This window comes from Drosophila navojoa, chromosome 5, assembly GCF_054131105.1.
Source record: "Drosophila navojoa isolate 15081-1374.11 chromosome 5, UAZ_NAV_1.0, whole genome shotgun sequence".
NCBI lineage: Eukaryota > Metazoa > Arthropoda > Insecta > Diptera > Drosophilidae > Drosophila > Drosophila navojoa.
The window spans coordinates 24,795,092-24,811,904 of record NC_142893.1 but is presented as its reverse complement, the minus strand read 5'-3'; the positions used below and the strand labels follow the sequence as shown (position 1 = coordinate 24,811,904).

Here is a 16,813-nt window from a genome sequence, read left to right as displayed (position 1 = left end):
GATACATAGATACATAGATACATAGATACATAGATACATAGATACATAGATACATAGATACATAGATACATAGATACATAGATACATAGATACATAGATACATAGATACATAGATACATAGATACATAGATACATAGATACATAGATACATAGATACATAGATACATAGATACATAGATACATAGATACATAGATACATAGATACATAGATACATAGATACATAGATACATAGATACATAGATACATAGACACATAGATACATAGATACATAGATACATAGATACATTCATAAATGAATATACTCATTTTGCTCTATCATCTAGTAAAAAAAAACATAGACACATAGACAGACGAGACTAATATACTCATTTTGCTATATCACCTAGTAATAAACCTACTTCGACAACTCCCTGTATGGCCCATACCATTTGAGTTGTTTTATTGCTCGCTTGGTTGCACTTTTTAGGTTTCTTTTTGGCGTGTTGGTTGTTCGCTATTGGTTTAGTTAGAAGAAGAGGAAAAGATACATTTATCGGCTCGTTCGTTACCCTTCGGCATCATAAACCAATTTTAATAAAATTTTCCAATTTGTTTAGTTGAATTTAAGTCGAGAAAAACGAAAGCAGCAGCATCAAATCCCAGCAAAGTAAACATCTATCAAGAGGGGTTGCTTGGGCCGTATTGCTGTTTACATGCGACCTGCCAGCTGTGTGCGTGTTGGTGTGTGTAGAGACACACTCCCCAGAGGCCGAAGGCAGGGGTGTGTAGCGGGGTCTGCTTGAAGTCTTGTCGAAGACGCGTGCGGTCATTTTCATACCCTACACTATATGTTGACAATTATTCCTTGGGGCATATTAAAGTTGGCATAGAGTGCTCGTTATAATATATCTCCACATCCCTTAAACTAAGGGAGGGGGAAAAGTAGTCTGAACTTTGTCCAAGTCAAGTCTCGTGCTATTAGTAGGAGCTATGAAATAATTTCTTTAATTTGTGAAGCTGGCAACTCTTCCAACTAGGCTTTCATAATTGCATTTGCGAATGAATAGAATGGCTTTTCCCCTTCCCAGAGCTCTGCCAAATGCTGCTTAATTTTAAATTAGGGTGGCAATTTTCGTGCCATGTGGCGGGGCGAACGTTCCGGCTGCTGTTTGTGATTTTCATTAATGGCTTTGGCACAATTGCAGGCTAACTGCAACCACCCAGACCCCTCAGCAGGGTTAGACAGTCCTGCAATTATGCGCCATGACTTTGACTTTCTCCTACCCCAACTGGTTCACTTGCCGAACGTGAACCAGTTCACATTGTCAGTTATCAGGAATCAAACAGCGGAACCGCCGCCGTCCTTTGTTTTCGAGCACACACCGAACGATCTGCCCACTTGAAGTCAATCTTGAGTATTTGCAATCAATTTAATTTCAATGGCAAAATTTGCATCGCTCGAGAGGTAAGTGGGGAAGAGTTGGGAGATAGGGCCCACATTTTCTATGCAGTTGCCTTTGAATGGGCTTGCGAGCGTAGGCTTTGCAGAATTCGTGTAAATATGCAAATCGAAAATGCAAATTAGTTGAATTTTGATTTTCTTTTAAATGGAACGAAGGTGAATGAATGAAACAAACCGAGGTCGGGTCGAGCTCTGTCGAGGCAGCAGCTGAAACAAAAACCAAAGAGATTCTCATCATCTCATATAGAAAAAATCGTATGTGCGTCAGGGTAAGCCCTAGGTCAGAGGCAGGGCCTATGGGCTGTGGCTGCGAACTCAAGTGGGTATTAGAAAAAGATTTGGTTACACGTCCTTATCATACTAAAGGTAAAATTTGTTTATGCCCCGAACACATTGAAAGTGGTAAATCCATCAATGATTGTGTTAAATTAGAGGCGGGGCACAATAAGTATAAGGGGAAAAATAAGTACAAATTTAGTAACAAGTTGGCTTTTTCACCAGCGTAAAGCTGATATACCTATCATTCTACGTGTCCTAAATACATGTTCACATAGTAAACAGCACATGCTTTAATACCTAGCTGTGCTAACAGCGCATATGACACAGCGACTAATTAAAATAGATATTGAATAATTTCAATATAGTTGGAGTGTGTTAAACAATCTTACCATAATAAAAAAATCTACATTATATTTTCTCTAGAAATATTGAGAAACAACTTCGAGCCTGACAATGTATCATTCATCCTGCTCATCCCTCTGACAGCCACTTGAAATTCCACGCACAAGAGTCTATGGGGCTTTACGATTATATGCGTGCAAAAGAATCGCAGACTGTTCCATTTTATGTCAAGCGAAACGAGTATATTGGTTTGCCATGACGACATTAACATTGTAAGAATCTGAAATTATATACATGCTACAAGTCAGGTAAATCGCTAAAATATAAATCTTAAACTGGTTTATAGTTGAAAACTTTTAAAATCAATTAGTGAGCTGTAATTGACCTCTACTATAATCAAAAGTTATTAGCTGAAGGTTTTTGAATAAGGACTCCACTATTTTAGTCCCTAAACGAGTATTGTGGGGTCGGCTACGTTCGTCTATAACATTTTTATTTGTTTACATATATTTTTTAACGGAACAAAAAAAAAGATTAAAAATTCACGAAACGAAATGCATTCCATGAATAGCCTAAATATTTTTCAAATTAAAATTAAACAAAAAAAAACGGGAGCACGAATGAGAGAATGAGAGTCGCTCTTGAGTTTCATAAGCAATAGGCAACCCTTTTTGGTCGGCAAGCAGCAACCCTATGCGTGGCATTTTGGCACACTATTATTACATAATGCTCACGGCTTTTATTTCGTCGATTATGACGCACGCTGTTGTGGCACGCGTTGCCCTTAAAAAAATACAATTTAAAATAAATGCATGGCAAAAGATGAAATCACGGGGTTGCTCTGTAAGCTACTCAAATTGAATCTTGAATGTTGGCATAACGAAAAAAGGCAAATTTATATTTAAAAACAAACAGTATAGAGTATGGATTGAAATGGAATATAGTATTGAACGATGTTTATAATATGTTTCAGAATGTCCTACTTAATGCTTTATAGCATTAAATATGGGTAGCCTCCCATTTTATTTTGCTACAGGAACGTGGCATACGAAACATGAAATGTGGCAACAGCGTATTGAATTTAGCGTGTTTTGGGAGCAGGAACGCTTGAGAAATGAACATAAAAATAAACGCAGGGCAGTAAATTAAGTGTCCGCTGGGAATTCGCTGGCTTGAGCACATAGCCAATGTGCGTAGCCCTCTATCTGCCTGTCTATGTATGTGTGTGTGAATGGTGTTATTGTGTGTGCGTGTGTATACGAACATGAAACCCAAACTAAAAACCGCTCGCTGATGCTTTCTTGTTCATGTTTTATTGGTTGCCTGTGTGCTACAGAGCCTTAGCCCAGTGGCTCTGCGCCCTTCAGCCTCAGACCCTGCCCCTCTCCCTGGCTCGCCACGACTCCAGGCTTATGCTTACCCTTTCATTATACTCGGTCCTCGACTTTGTTGTGGCAGGGTTGAGCGTGTGGACTAGGGTGAGGGGCAATTGGAAGTTTCTTGGCTTCGCACACACGCACACACACACACACACACACACATACATACACATTCATTTCATAGCGAGGCTTATACTCTTTTGCGTCTGCCTCAGAAAATACTTTGCGAGTTGTGGCTGTCGTTCCATTGCATTGTTATGTTAATTTTGGTTATATGTATTATTGCTGTTGTTGCTGTTGTTGCTGTTGTTGTTGCCGATGTTGTAGCTGTAGCTCTTTGCGGCACGAGACTCGCTTTTCAAATCTGCTGCTCACTAATTTGTGCGCGTGCCATCGCGACAGCCGTCGTGCAGCTCGTGCGGGGCTCTGCTCACCCTCGTCCAGAAAATCATATTTAAATAGTGTGGAATATGTGCTTGCGACTAGACCGGGGCAAAAGCCCAAAGGCCCAGCCCTAGTACAAACCCCACACAGCTCCTCCCAGTCCCGCCCTCGCAAGAGAAGTTCGCTCTGTTTGCTCCTGGGGGCAGCTCATCAGCTTCATCATGATGATGAGTTCCTCGGCATGTCCACGTGCTGGGCATCAGTTTCAAGTTCGCCGATCTACCCGGCCACTGCCCCTTGCCCCCTCCTTCGCCCACGCCACTGCTATAATACAAAAAGGGGTTCCCAGTGCTCTCAGGGCAACTGTGAAATTAAAAGTGTTGCGCTTAAGTGTTTTGTTGTGTAATTGCCAGTTGCCAGTGGTTGTTGTTGTCAGTTGTTGTTGTTGTTGCCACAAGCCTTAAATAATGTGTAAGACAAAAAGGTGACCGTATCATGTCCACCGTCCTGGTCTTCAGTGGGCGTTGCTGACATTACACAGCAGTCAATCATTTAGACTCTCCTCTCCCACTTTGCGTAGGTGGTTTGCCCAGAAATTTGCCCAGCATTTGCCAATGTCTGCAAGTTCGTGGCAACCTTTTGCGGTACTCGTGCCTATTTCGAAACGTTGCTTTAGATAAATGTTAAGAATTTAATTATAAGTAAATGAGATCTCATTTGATACGGTGTGTGTGAAAGGAAAGTACGGAACTAAGGGTTTCCAAGTTAATTACAATATGGCTTTGGTTGAAGCTTAACGGATTTGTGTAACATATGGTTAACTACAAAATAGTTAATTGGCTAATTGGTAAAGCCAGGTTACTACAAAACCGATCCACCTCTTGGAATTGAATGGATGATTCTAGAAATTCTGTCTAAGTAAAATTTTTTTAAATAACTTTCCCATATAGTGTTGTGCTCTCCCAATCTCTCTCTCTCTCTCAATATTTAATCTTTGTTGAAATGTTTTACTCAAATAATAACTCTACATTCAAAACTTTTGAAGTTTTTCTATACATGAGTATGTCTGGTCGCATTCAAAATTTATCTTTCTCTATCTCCCTCGTGATTCTATTCGTATTCGTATTCTATTCGTATAAATATAAATAAAATATTAGTTTTTAATGGTAGAAATAATTTTTTTCACATATTTTTCCCTTCTCACTTTTCACACTGACTTTGTTGACTTTTTATACCCTGAACCCATTGAAAATGGGAAATCAGGGTATAATGGTTTTGTTAAAATGTATGTAACAGGCAGAAGGAGGCGTGGCAGACCCCACAAAGTATATATATTCTTGATCAGGGCGACGAGCTGAGTCGATTTAGCCCTGTCCGTCTGTCTGTCCGTCCGTCCGTCCGTCCGTCCGTCCCCCTCGCCATCATCTTTGTAAAAGTCGTATATCAAATACTAGAGACTTGTGCTTCGGTATACACATACATTTCAACATTATGATTACTTTCTGAAAGTTTCAGTACGATCGTACGTCTAGAAGTTAAATTATTCAACGAATAAGTTCTCATAATATTGCCACACTGCAGCGCAACCCAAGCGCAATCGCCTATATATGTGTATCGCCTATTGTATGTGTATGTGTGTGCGTTTGTTTGTTTGTATTCGTGTGTGTGTGTGTGTGTGTGTGCGTGTGCTAATTATTATTGAACTATCAGTTGGTTGTAGGGTTCAGGGGATCTCGTAGTCGAGCAGTCTCGACTAGAACTTTCTTACTTGTTATATCCTGAACCCATTGAAAATGGGAAATCAGGGTGTATTGGTTTTGAAAAACTATGTAACGGGCAGAAGGAGGCGTGGCAGACCGCATAAAGTATATATATTCTTGATCAGGGCGTCAAGCTGAGTCGGTAAAGCCCTGTCCGGCTGTCTGTCCGTCCGTTTGTATGAGTGCGTCGACCTCGGAAGATACAAAAGCTAGAGAGCTGAAATTTGGCATGCAATCTCGTGTATACCATACGCAGTCCAAGTGTGTCTTATTTTTTCGATACATCAACCGATAACATACAAACATTTTGTAATTTCAGATTTTAGATACCTTGTCCCCCTCGCAACAAATTTGTAAAAACGCATTTCTAGTACTAGAGACTTTTGCTTTGGAATGTACATACATTTAAAAATTATTATTACGTTCTCAAAGTTTCAATTAGATTGTCCGCCTACAAAACAAATTATTTAACAAATAAATTATCATAATATTGCCCACACTGCAGCGCAGCCCAAGCGCAGTCGCTGCTTACTGCGCAGTTAGCAGAACGCGTACTAGTACGTGTGAGGTATATGTGCATAAAAGAAGTGTTGAATGATAAAAATATATCAGCTTGGAGGGTTCAGGGTATCTCCTAGTCGAGCAGTCTCTACTACAACCTTCTTACTTGTTTATATTTTCCTTTCTATTGTTAGCTCTTCTACTATATTACTTTATTATACCATGAACCCATTGAAAATGGGAAATCACAGTTAAATGATTTTTTCGTGGCAGACCCCATTAAGTATATATATTCATAATCAGGGTAACGAGCTAAGACCTGTCCATCTGTCCGTCCGTCCGTCCGTCCGTCCGTCCGTCTGTGCGTGGATATCGAGTTTATCTCCAAAAACCGATAACTCATCTCGTTATTTTTTATCGATTAAAAACTTAATCGAAAATCAGCTTTATATTTACATCTCCTACACCTTTAGAGCTAGAGTCCATAAATACTAGACTGCTCGTATACAAGATAACCTGAACCCTTCGAGCAACTGATATTTCAATAATTATTCGTACACGTGTATGCCACACACACTGGCATACGCACGCACGCATAAACACGCATTAGCTGCAGTGTGGGCTTACTACGGGAGCTTAACTGTGAAATAATCTTTTCTTGTGGGTGGACTATCTTCATGATTCCTACAGATCATGATTATGACATGAATATGCTTCCATTTGCAAGCCACAAGTCTCTAGTACTTGAAATACGTCCTTTACAAATATATGGGCGAAGGGGTGGATATAGTAATGCGGTTAAATTTTCACAAAAATCGAAATCGAATAGAGTACATATGAATCTGCATTTGAAATTTGGCGACTCTCGCTTTAAAGATATAGCAGATGTACGTTTTTTTTTACTGATTTTCGATAACGCTTTTAGTCGATAACAATTTCCATTTTTTCAATTTCAATGGGCTCAGGGTATAAGCAACAGAGCAGCACCACAGATGAAGAGGTCAAATAGATAACTGTTTGATTGCCTTATCGGGTTTGATCTTTTGACAGTTAATCATATAATTTGATATACAGGCGCACGCAGCAGCCCTCCGGTTAGCCCTGCTGACCACCAACCCTCTAGCCCTATCCTAAGAGCAGCCATTCCCCTAAAACCATATGACGTGCCGTACATTGTGAACGGCATCGCCTACATTGTCGTCCGTGGTGTGCGAATGCGAATGGGTCGGCGTACAGCGAATTAATGAATATGTATTATGGCCATCAAAGGTGTTAATGGACACGACACACCATACACAAGTTCGGACAACTTGCTGTGGTTGGGTGGGTGGGTGTTTGGTGGGTTGGCGGGCTGGCTCGCTTATGGGTGGTGCGGTAAGGAAAGCATTGTAGCCGCAAATTGCATTAGAAATGCAAACAAGTGGCAGCGGCTCCTAGTTGCGAATGCGCGAGCTGCAGCGCACCGGCGGCTAATTGAATATGCGAAATGCCTAACCGAAAAGCTGACTCAGACGCCCATTGAGCCCAGGCTGATGGACAACAGAGCTGGTTCTATGCCCGGGCTGAGGACTGAGGACTGTGCACTGTCGTCTGCGGACCACGTGTTAACCCTTCAGATGTTGTTATTGTTATAAACTGATTGACCGTCACGCCAAAACGGGCAAATATGCAGGCGTTAGACCGCTCCTCCGACGACCCTCCAGCCACCCTCTGCACCCTCTGCTTGCCCTGCCTCGTGCTGCACTCGTCGTTCAATAGGTTTAGCTACGGCTTAAGCATCATTGAGTTTGCCCTGCCAGGGGTTAACAATATGCGAGGGCTTGGCTCAGCATTTAGGGTTGCTTTTCCGTCCGGTGTATTGACATCGTGGGAGTTTAACAGTTGTTAGCCGTGCAACTGCCACCCGAAACCCCTCCTTCAATTTTTTTTCTCTAGTGCATTTTCACTTCCGTTTTACGTCATGCAGAGAACAGATACCCAATCTGTAAATTTTTGATTGGTAATATCTTAATATTAAGTTCAAAAACTTATCAACAAAACCACAAAATAAATAACAAGAGGAAATATAAGGGAGAAACCCGAGGAAATATAGTCTTCAATATATATGGAAATCAAATTGTAATTGAAATACAATAAGGAGTGAAGAAAAATAATAAGTTTCAGAAATGGTTAGAAGTCCAACAACAATATATCATTCAAATATTTATTATACTCATTAAAAAATTGACATTTGAAGTTATTTTCAATATTTTCTACACTCTACTCTACACATAACTTTCTTCTTCTACAGGGTATCTGTTGTTAGTCATTGGACAACGCAGTTCTAGTCTTTGACTTTGTGGTGTGTTTTTACAACTTTTTATGCCTTAATCTCATTTAAAATACCTATTTTTATATACGTATATGTATATCTACATATATACATATATACATATATATATATATATATATATATATATATATATATATATATATATATATATATATATATATATATGTATGTGTCTGTCTGCTTGTCTGGGGCAATCGCAATTGGGCTTTAGGTCGTTGAGCCCTGAGGGCTGCAGACGTTGGCAGCTCTGGCGCTGACTATGTTGCCATTTGGCCTCTGCCCTCTTGCCTTTTGGTTCATGCGTGCACTTTCTTTATTTGTATATCTACATTTATCTGTATCTGTAGCGTATGCCCAGCTCTGGCATATCCCTCCCGCTGGCGGTACGCCTATCGCTTTAATTGGCATTGTTTTATTTGCATTTTGCATTTAGCGCCCACATTTGGTCGTCGCTTTTGTTATTGTTGTTCCTGTTCCTGTTTCTCTCGTTGCTGCCGACTCTTCGCTTCACCTTTTGCTTCTGCTCTTGCCTGATATCTGTTGTTGTTATCTGCGCTCTTTTTGGACTGCAATTTCCAGTGCGGTTCGGTTAATCGCCCGGTCTTGCGTGGGATTACTCCGGGGTGAACTCCCAACCATAGCCCTGGCTCAGGCTCTGGGTCTGGCTTATTGTTCCTGTTTTGATTGCAACGCACAGATGTCTGGCCCGTTATGGCTAGGCAGCCAGCCAAAGGTATCTGAACAATTGTTTAATTTACTCTTCAAATTTTCGAAATATTAACATTTCCTCCCATACGATATCACAATATTAGAGTGCAGTCAAAAGCAAGTTCTTTAAGCAGTACATCAATGTTTCAGTAAAAATGATGAGTCTAGCCGTATTCTACACCATGCTCTTATATTCCATAGGCGTGAAATCAAACAAGTTACCTATTTAGTATATTTAAATGAAGTTAATGATAATTTCTCAATAAACTGTAAATTGCTCTTACGACCTTTCATCAAGCCCTTTCTCCTCAAAACTAAATTTGAAAATTAGCCGAAATATTAAAATGGATTTGTATTTAAATTAAATTCCTCTTAGCATCAGCTTTATAAATTTATAAATGAAATCGATAAAAATAAAATAAAGTAATTATTATTATAGTTTTTTCTTTTGATTTATAACTATCCATGGGCTTATGATATAAAAGAAAACTCATATATGCATCGATAGCATTGCTTTGATTTGGAAACTCTCAACCGTTTATTTGATAGCATAATTTAATAACCTAAGAACTGAACATGCTTAATAGAAATTCATTCAGGCACATGTTTAAAATATTTTTTTAAAGTAATATCGCAAATATATATTTGTATTTTCTTTGCAGGTAAGACAACGTAAAACAACATTAAGAACGAAATATATATTAGCTCTCCGGAAATATGAGCTCGAAGCTGTGAGATCAAACTGTCAATAATGCTGAATCTTAACAAAGGTTCTTGCATACTATCCATTGACTTGGACTTCCGAAACTGTCAATGTGCTAAGAACTTTTGGGAAAAGTATTTTTCTTTTGTTCCGCACAGCAAATATCAAAGCGTATACAAGAGCGAAAACGAAAATCAAAATGAAAACGAAAACGAAAACGAAAATGAAAAAGAAATTCAAATCAAAGTCAAAGTTGAAGAGACGTTAGAAAAATGAGCGCAAAGCAACAAAAACAATAATATCCGGTTTATTTCGGGATACGCCCCAGTTTCTATATTATGACAGGCGTCAAAGACGCGAACCAAAACGCAAAGACGGTGTGCCCTGGGACCACATGTTATGGACATTATGAAGGGGGATTTGCCTTTTCATATGTGTGATTGCTTGACTTCATTCAAGTTTTCTACATTTTTTCCTTGGCCATATTTAAAAATCGACTCATGAGTCCTGTCAATAAAATGCTCATTGGCCCGATTACAGTTTCTCCCCTGCCCGTTCCGCAATTACAAATTTTCCCAGCTGATTTAAAGAGTTGCCCCAACTCAGGCGCACACATACTCTCGGTACTTGGGTCCAATGGGCGGCAACCATTGCAAGTCACGCACTTCCGGGATGCCGACACGCCCTTAATTGCAGGCACTGCAAGAGGCAGGCCCGAAGGGAGAAACTCTAAAAGTCATAGCAGCGCTAAATTAGCAATTGTCATTCGGGTCTATTGGCACAGCTTGAGGAATTTCCATTTTGCATTTTCAATTGCTGTGCCGAACAGCTGACAGCAGAAACCGAAGCGCGTGGCTGTCCAAGCCAGACTCGAAACCCTGTATAAGTCACTGAGGGTGAGAGAGGAAGAGAGCAACAGGGGAGCAGAAGGGGCGAGGGATGGAGAAACTCGTAACAATTAGTAGGCAGGCAGCAGGAGAGGGCTGCAAAATGCGGGAAAAAGAGAGCAATGCAGGGCTGATGAGGAGCTAAAGCAGCCGTAGGGTAAAGCTGATGTGTGTGTGTGTATTGAGTGATAGATGTATGAAACATTTAGAATGTCAGCTACTGAGGAAAGCGCACGATAGAGCTATTGATGGATATTTCCCGAAGTGATTGAAAATGAGTGATAAGATAACAAGAAAGACTAGGAATAGAAGATATGGTATGCCCAAGACAATAGATTCGAGCGAAGGTTAAATCCGATTAATCTTGCAATTTCATGTTATTTTCCTAATGAAAATTCCCAGTAATTTAAGGATCATATGAGGAAAAAACTTTTTAGTCAAATATAGAAAGTTCAAGTATTATAAATCTTATCAACAATACTAATTAAAATATTATATGTAAAGGTTCCACTCATAAAGATGAGTCAGCTTTCCAGTAAGATGTCTGCCCTACCATGCAGCTTGGCGTTTTTACAATAGATTTTTCATAAGAAACTAGAATTCAGAAACTAGCTCAAACGCAGCGAGAGAACCAATAAAATATTTTATGAACCTGCTGAGAAGTTTACCTTTTTGGTCAGTCAAATGCGAGTCTAAAAGACACATCAGTCCCAATGCTCAGACCTCTCATTGACCTAATGATCCTTGTCGGCAACCCCCGTAAAAGTTGATGCCATAAAGCAGCCCACATACTAGTGCACACACACAGACAAGTGCCTCATGCTCCATTAGCAGCGGACAATTTGTACCTACTAAAAATCCATCAAAACGCTGAGATCCAAAATAAAAAACCAATTCTAATGAAATTTTCATGGCACAACGAAAAAATTCTGGTCCAGCGAAAGACAACACGAAGCAGCGCTTCAAGCAAATAGCACTGCTCGTTGAATAGGCAAAGCCCTGAAGAAGAAATCAGCGAGAAGCTCAACCCCAGTCTCTTTTTTATGATGCAACAAATTTCAAGCTGGAATAAAAAAAAACTGAATACAAACAAGTAAGAAAGCTCTAGTCGAGACTGCTCGACTACGAGATCCCCTGAACCCAACAAGCAACTGATATTTCAAAAATAATTAGCAAACACACACGCACACACACACACACACGCACACACACACACACGCATACATACAAATACACGCACACACACACGCATACAAACAAACACACGCATACACACACTCACATATACAGGCGATTGCGCTTGGGTTGCGCTGCAGTGTTGGCAATATTAGGAGAACTTATTTGTTGAATAATTTAATTTCTAGACGTACGATCGCAATGAAACTTTCAGAACGTAATCATAATGTTAAAATGTATGTGTATACCGAAGCACAAGTCTCTAGTATTTTATATACGACTTTTACAAAGATGAGGGTGAGGGGGTGGATTTAGGGGTGGGGGGTAAATTTTAACAAAAACCGAAATTGTATAAAATACATCTTTATATACATTTTAAATTTGGAGACTCTAGCTTGAAAGATGTAGGAGATATAATTTTTTAAGTGATCTTCGATAAGGTTTTTTATCGATAAAAAAATATCGGAATGAGTTATCGTTTTTTAGTGATAAACTCGATCTGCGCGTGATATATACGGACATTTTAAAAAAAAGTTGAAGTCTCTAGCTCTTATATCTTCTGAAATCGACGCGTTCATACATACGGACGGACGGACGGACAGACAGACGGACAGGGCCAAATCGACTCAGCTTGTCGTCCTGATCAAGAATATATATACTTTGTGGGGTCTGCCACGCCTCCTTCTGCCTGTTACATACTTTTAACAAAACCATTATACCCTGATTTCCCATTTTCAATGGGTTCAGGGTATAACAAGTAAGAAAGCTCTAGTCGAGACTGCTCGACTACGAGATCCCCTGAACCCTACAAGCAACTGATATTTCAATAATAATTGGCACCCACACACGCACTCATGCAAACAAATACACGCACACACACACACTCACATATACAGGCGATTTCGCTTGGGTTGCGCTGCAGTGTTGGCAATATTAGGAGAACTTATTTGTTGAATAATTTAATTTCTAGACGTACGATCGTAATGAAACTTTCAGAACGTAATCATAATGTTAAAATGTATGTGTATACCGAATCACAAGTCTCTAGTATTTGATATACGACTTTTACAAAGATGAGGGTGAAGGGGTGGATTTAGGGGTGGGGGGTAAATTTTAACAAAAACCGAAATTGTATGACATGCGTCTTAATATACATTTTAAATTTGGAGACTGTAGCTTGAAAGATGTAGGAGATATAATTTTTAAACTGATCTTCGATAAGGTTTTTTATCGATAAAAAAGTATCGGAATGAGTTATCGTTTTTTAGTGATAAACTCGATATCCGCGTGATATATACGGACATTTTAAAAAAAAGTTGAAGTCTCTAGCTCTTATATCTTCTGAAATCGACGCGTTCAAACATACGGACAGACGGACGGACGGACGGACGGACGGACGGACGGACGGACGGACGGACGGACAGACAGACGGACAGGGCTAAATCGACTCAGCTCGTCGCCCTGATCAAGAATATATATACTTTGTGGGGTCTGCCACGCCTCCTTCTGCCTGTTACATACATTTTAACAAAACCATTATACCCTGATTTCCCATTTTCAATGGGTTCAGGGTATAAAAAAATAAAAGAAACGGCCGATGACGACGACAACGACGACCAACGCAAAGTCAGAAACAAACAATGCGGCCAGGCCGGCACCAGATCCAGCAGTAGCAGAACCACCGCACCACTGCACCCACCCGCACAGCTACTCCGCCTTCTACAACGACAACAAGTTAAATCAGGAGGTGGAGCAACAGCAACGCAGAGGAGAGCTGAAGCGAAGGCAACAGGGAATGGGGAACGGGGGAATGGGAGAATGGGAGCGGGAAAGAGAACTTTACCACAATGACGAGAGCCCAAAGACGATGGCGTTGTGGCTACGAGAGACTTTGTCTGTGTGTGTGTGTGTGCAATACCATATTATTAAGTGTAGCCAGAAGCAATTAAGTGTAGATAAGCAAACAATAATGTTCCTAGTCACGTACCAAACAGTCTTGGGACATTCTCTCACTTACCCACTAGCAAAGTGTGCGACCTCTCTGCTCCTCCAGCCAGCTAGTCCTCTGGTTCATATAGTTCAGTGCAGGCGCTGATTACTCGCTGCTGTTTACTAGTTCTGAACTTCTCTTGATGTTCAATCACTCAAGTGTATTGGCCAGCAGCGATTTCAACTCGGTGTCCAACAGCTTCCATCTCCCAGCTCCCAGTTGTCAAGTCGTCCGCCCCCGTTTCTCTCAGCTGTGTGTGTTTACTCAGTTGTTGGCTGTCTGTCTTTGATACATTTAATTTCATTAGATGCTACCCACCACGACAACAAATTGGTATCGGGGCAGTTCTGTGTAGCTGCTTTACTGGCCGTTGCTTCATGCTTCGTGTGAGTGTGTGGAATTTGGTGCAATGTCCCAGATTGACAGAGGGTTCGGCTTTTGGCTGGAATGGAATTGATATTAGTTGCATGGCTTCACTGGAGTGACAGTTGTTTACCTACCTTACTTGACAATCAATAAAGAACTGCCGAAAACATTATAGGACTGTAGTTGATTAAGAAACAGAGCTCGCAACGAGCATTAAAACCAAACATTCACTAAACTTTAAAGCATTTCCCCCATATGACAACTTGACACAAAATTGTTGAACTTCATTTTGAGCGAGTAGGGCTGCATTAGTCGGATTGTACCAATAACCAAATACCCCGATCCTCGTTTGAAGCAAATAGAAAATGAGCTTTCCATTCGAAGAGAGGATCGAGCGAATGAGGTGGAGTCTAAATCGGTAAATCAGTTTGACATTACGACATAAATGTTCATGCTCTCTCTCTCTCTCTTCCTCTCTCTCTCTCTATCTCTCTCTCTCTCGCTCTCTCTCTCTCTCTCTCTCTCTCTCTCTCTCTCTCTGTGTGTAATTATTAATGCGAGGGCTGCCACGAAAGTTTCAATTTTTACAGAAAAGTCTCTTTCCTGAGCCAACTCTCTACATGGGGTGGCCGAGTATTTGGAGACCGCTGAAAATCAGCTTATTGTGAGTTCTGTACATGAAATGAAACTGCGAATATTAATTATTAATAGGAATTAATAATAAATATAATAATAATATAATAATTGATTTATACATGTGGCAAAGGAATGCTCTACTGCAATCAATGATGATACTACAACTTTATTTATTAAAGGTAGATCAAAATATGTTGTGAGACTCAAAAATAGGCATTTAGAATACTATTTAACTTCAATCCAACGAAAATACAACATATTTTATTCGACTTTGTATAAAATTGTAAAGTAAATCTTATATCTGCGTTTGAGATCAACATACTTTATAACTAACATAAAAACAAATTCAAACAACAAGTAAGAACGTTGCAGTCGAGCGTTACCGATCGCGGAATACTCATTCACATCCCATCAGCAATTTAGTAGCTAAGAGTTTCGCTCTCATACGCCCTATTGGGCATAGACACTTCATTTTTGGCCGGTTGTTAGAACGAGCTAACGGTAAGCAAACTGCAAAACTTGGATACTTACACTGTAAAAATGTGAAAATTGCAGGGTATTTTTCGATGTGCCGCGCCCCTCTTTAGGGGCCTCTTTAGGCGTAAACCTTATTTTTGGGCCATAGATAGTGGAGGTTACTAGTAACCAAACAATCTAATCTTCTAGCTCTTATACTTTAGGAGGTATAAACTTTTGCGGTTTGCCACGCCCCCTGTGGGCGGACATATATCCGTCTAAGATTTTTTGTCTTGGATGGTCAGCCCAAGTATATATATAAAATTTTAAGTCCATAGCATCAATAGTGTCCAAAATATAGCAAAATTTAAAAAATCACTATATCTTCAGATCCGATTTGTTACGCCCCTGGTTGGCGTAGACATATAATTTTCATTAATCCTTATAGAATCATAACATTAGCTCACGTGCAAGATTTTACCATTCAAGCTTTAAAACTCTAGAAGATACAGTTTTATCCGATTTATATTTCCTATTTGCCACGCCCTTAGTGGGCGGATCGGAAAAATTTGAACACTTTATAAATCTGAGATATACACGAGTATGTGCTCCAAGTATCTAGCTTCAATAGCGCCGAAATAAACTGCGTTCATACGGCCAGATGGACGGACAGCAAGACGGACATTGCACAAAATCAATATACTTTCGTGAATGAGTATAATAATTATTGTACCAAATGTACTACATAATCCCGTATATAATATGGCTATATTCACATGTTATAGCAACTTGGCAATTTACAATCCTTGATCCTTGTCCAGTTGTTTCTTATTGGACAAAGCTAAATGAGTTTAATTCTAAGAATGCATACGTACATATGTACATATATTAACTGCATCTGTGATATTTAATTATATATTCGATTGTCTGTAATCTATGTTTCTATGTTAACTATATACTTTTTTATTATTTCGACTTATTCATTATGATTTTGAATAATGGCATACACATCTTAAATTTCCGCTGCGAAAAACCGAAATATTGAAAAATGTATATTGATATTGGTGTACTTTGACTTTTTTCCTTGACTGTATGCAGTTAATTTTCGCAATAAATTTCACTAGTTTTCGTTCCATAGTGAGTATTTATGTGGTTTTGTAGTGAATTGTGCATTGTGTATTGTGAATTTTGTTGTGAATTTCTTTTGTCTATTATAAACATTTTCATTTTCAAACATTTTTATTATATTTGAAACGAATTGTAAGCTGAAATTCATTACTTGTATGTATCTAAATCAAAATTTCGATTACTCTCCGTGATAAGCTTTTGTTTTTCGACGTCTTCGTCGTGCTCCACACTCACTCGCACACCCATACACACACGCATACATTCACACATAAATGTAAACAATGCGAAGCGTTGCCTCGCGTCGCACGGCGGCGTCACGAGTCGCGACATTTCCGCGACAATAG

The 16,813-nt window shown here is 39.7% G+C and overlaps 1 protein-coding gene and 1 long non-coding RNA gene across 4 annotated transcripts in view; both read left to right on the top strand.

The window, feature by feature from the left end:
- Positions 1-11,858, top strand: part of LOC149091227 (uncharacterized) — a 101,601-nt gene extending 89,743 nt beyond the window's left edge. The window contains exon 3 of the long non-coding RNA XR_016196986.1: positions 10,108-11,858. This is a non-coding gene — a long non-coding RNA (uncharacterized LOC149091227). The remainder of the gene's footprint in view (positions 1-10,107) is intronic.
- jing (AE binding protein 2 jing) overlaps positions 1-16,813 on the top strand; it is a 212,147-nt gene that overhangs the window by 164,641 nt on the left and 30,693 nt on the right. The window contains exon 1 of one of the 3 annotated variants that reach the window (XM_089261441.1): positions 9,873-9,897. The exons of the other annotated variants lie outside the window; for them this stretch is intronic. The gene's annotated coding sequence lies outside the window, so the exon portion shown is untranslated. Of the gene's footprint in view, positions 1-9,872; positions 9,898-16,813 lie in introns of those variants that run through there. 3 annotated transcript variants of the gene reach the window in all.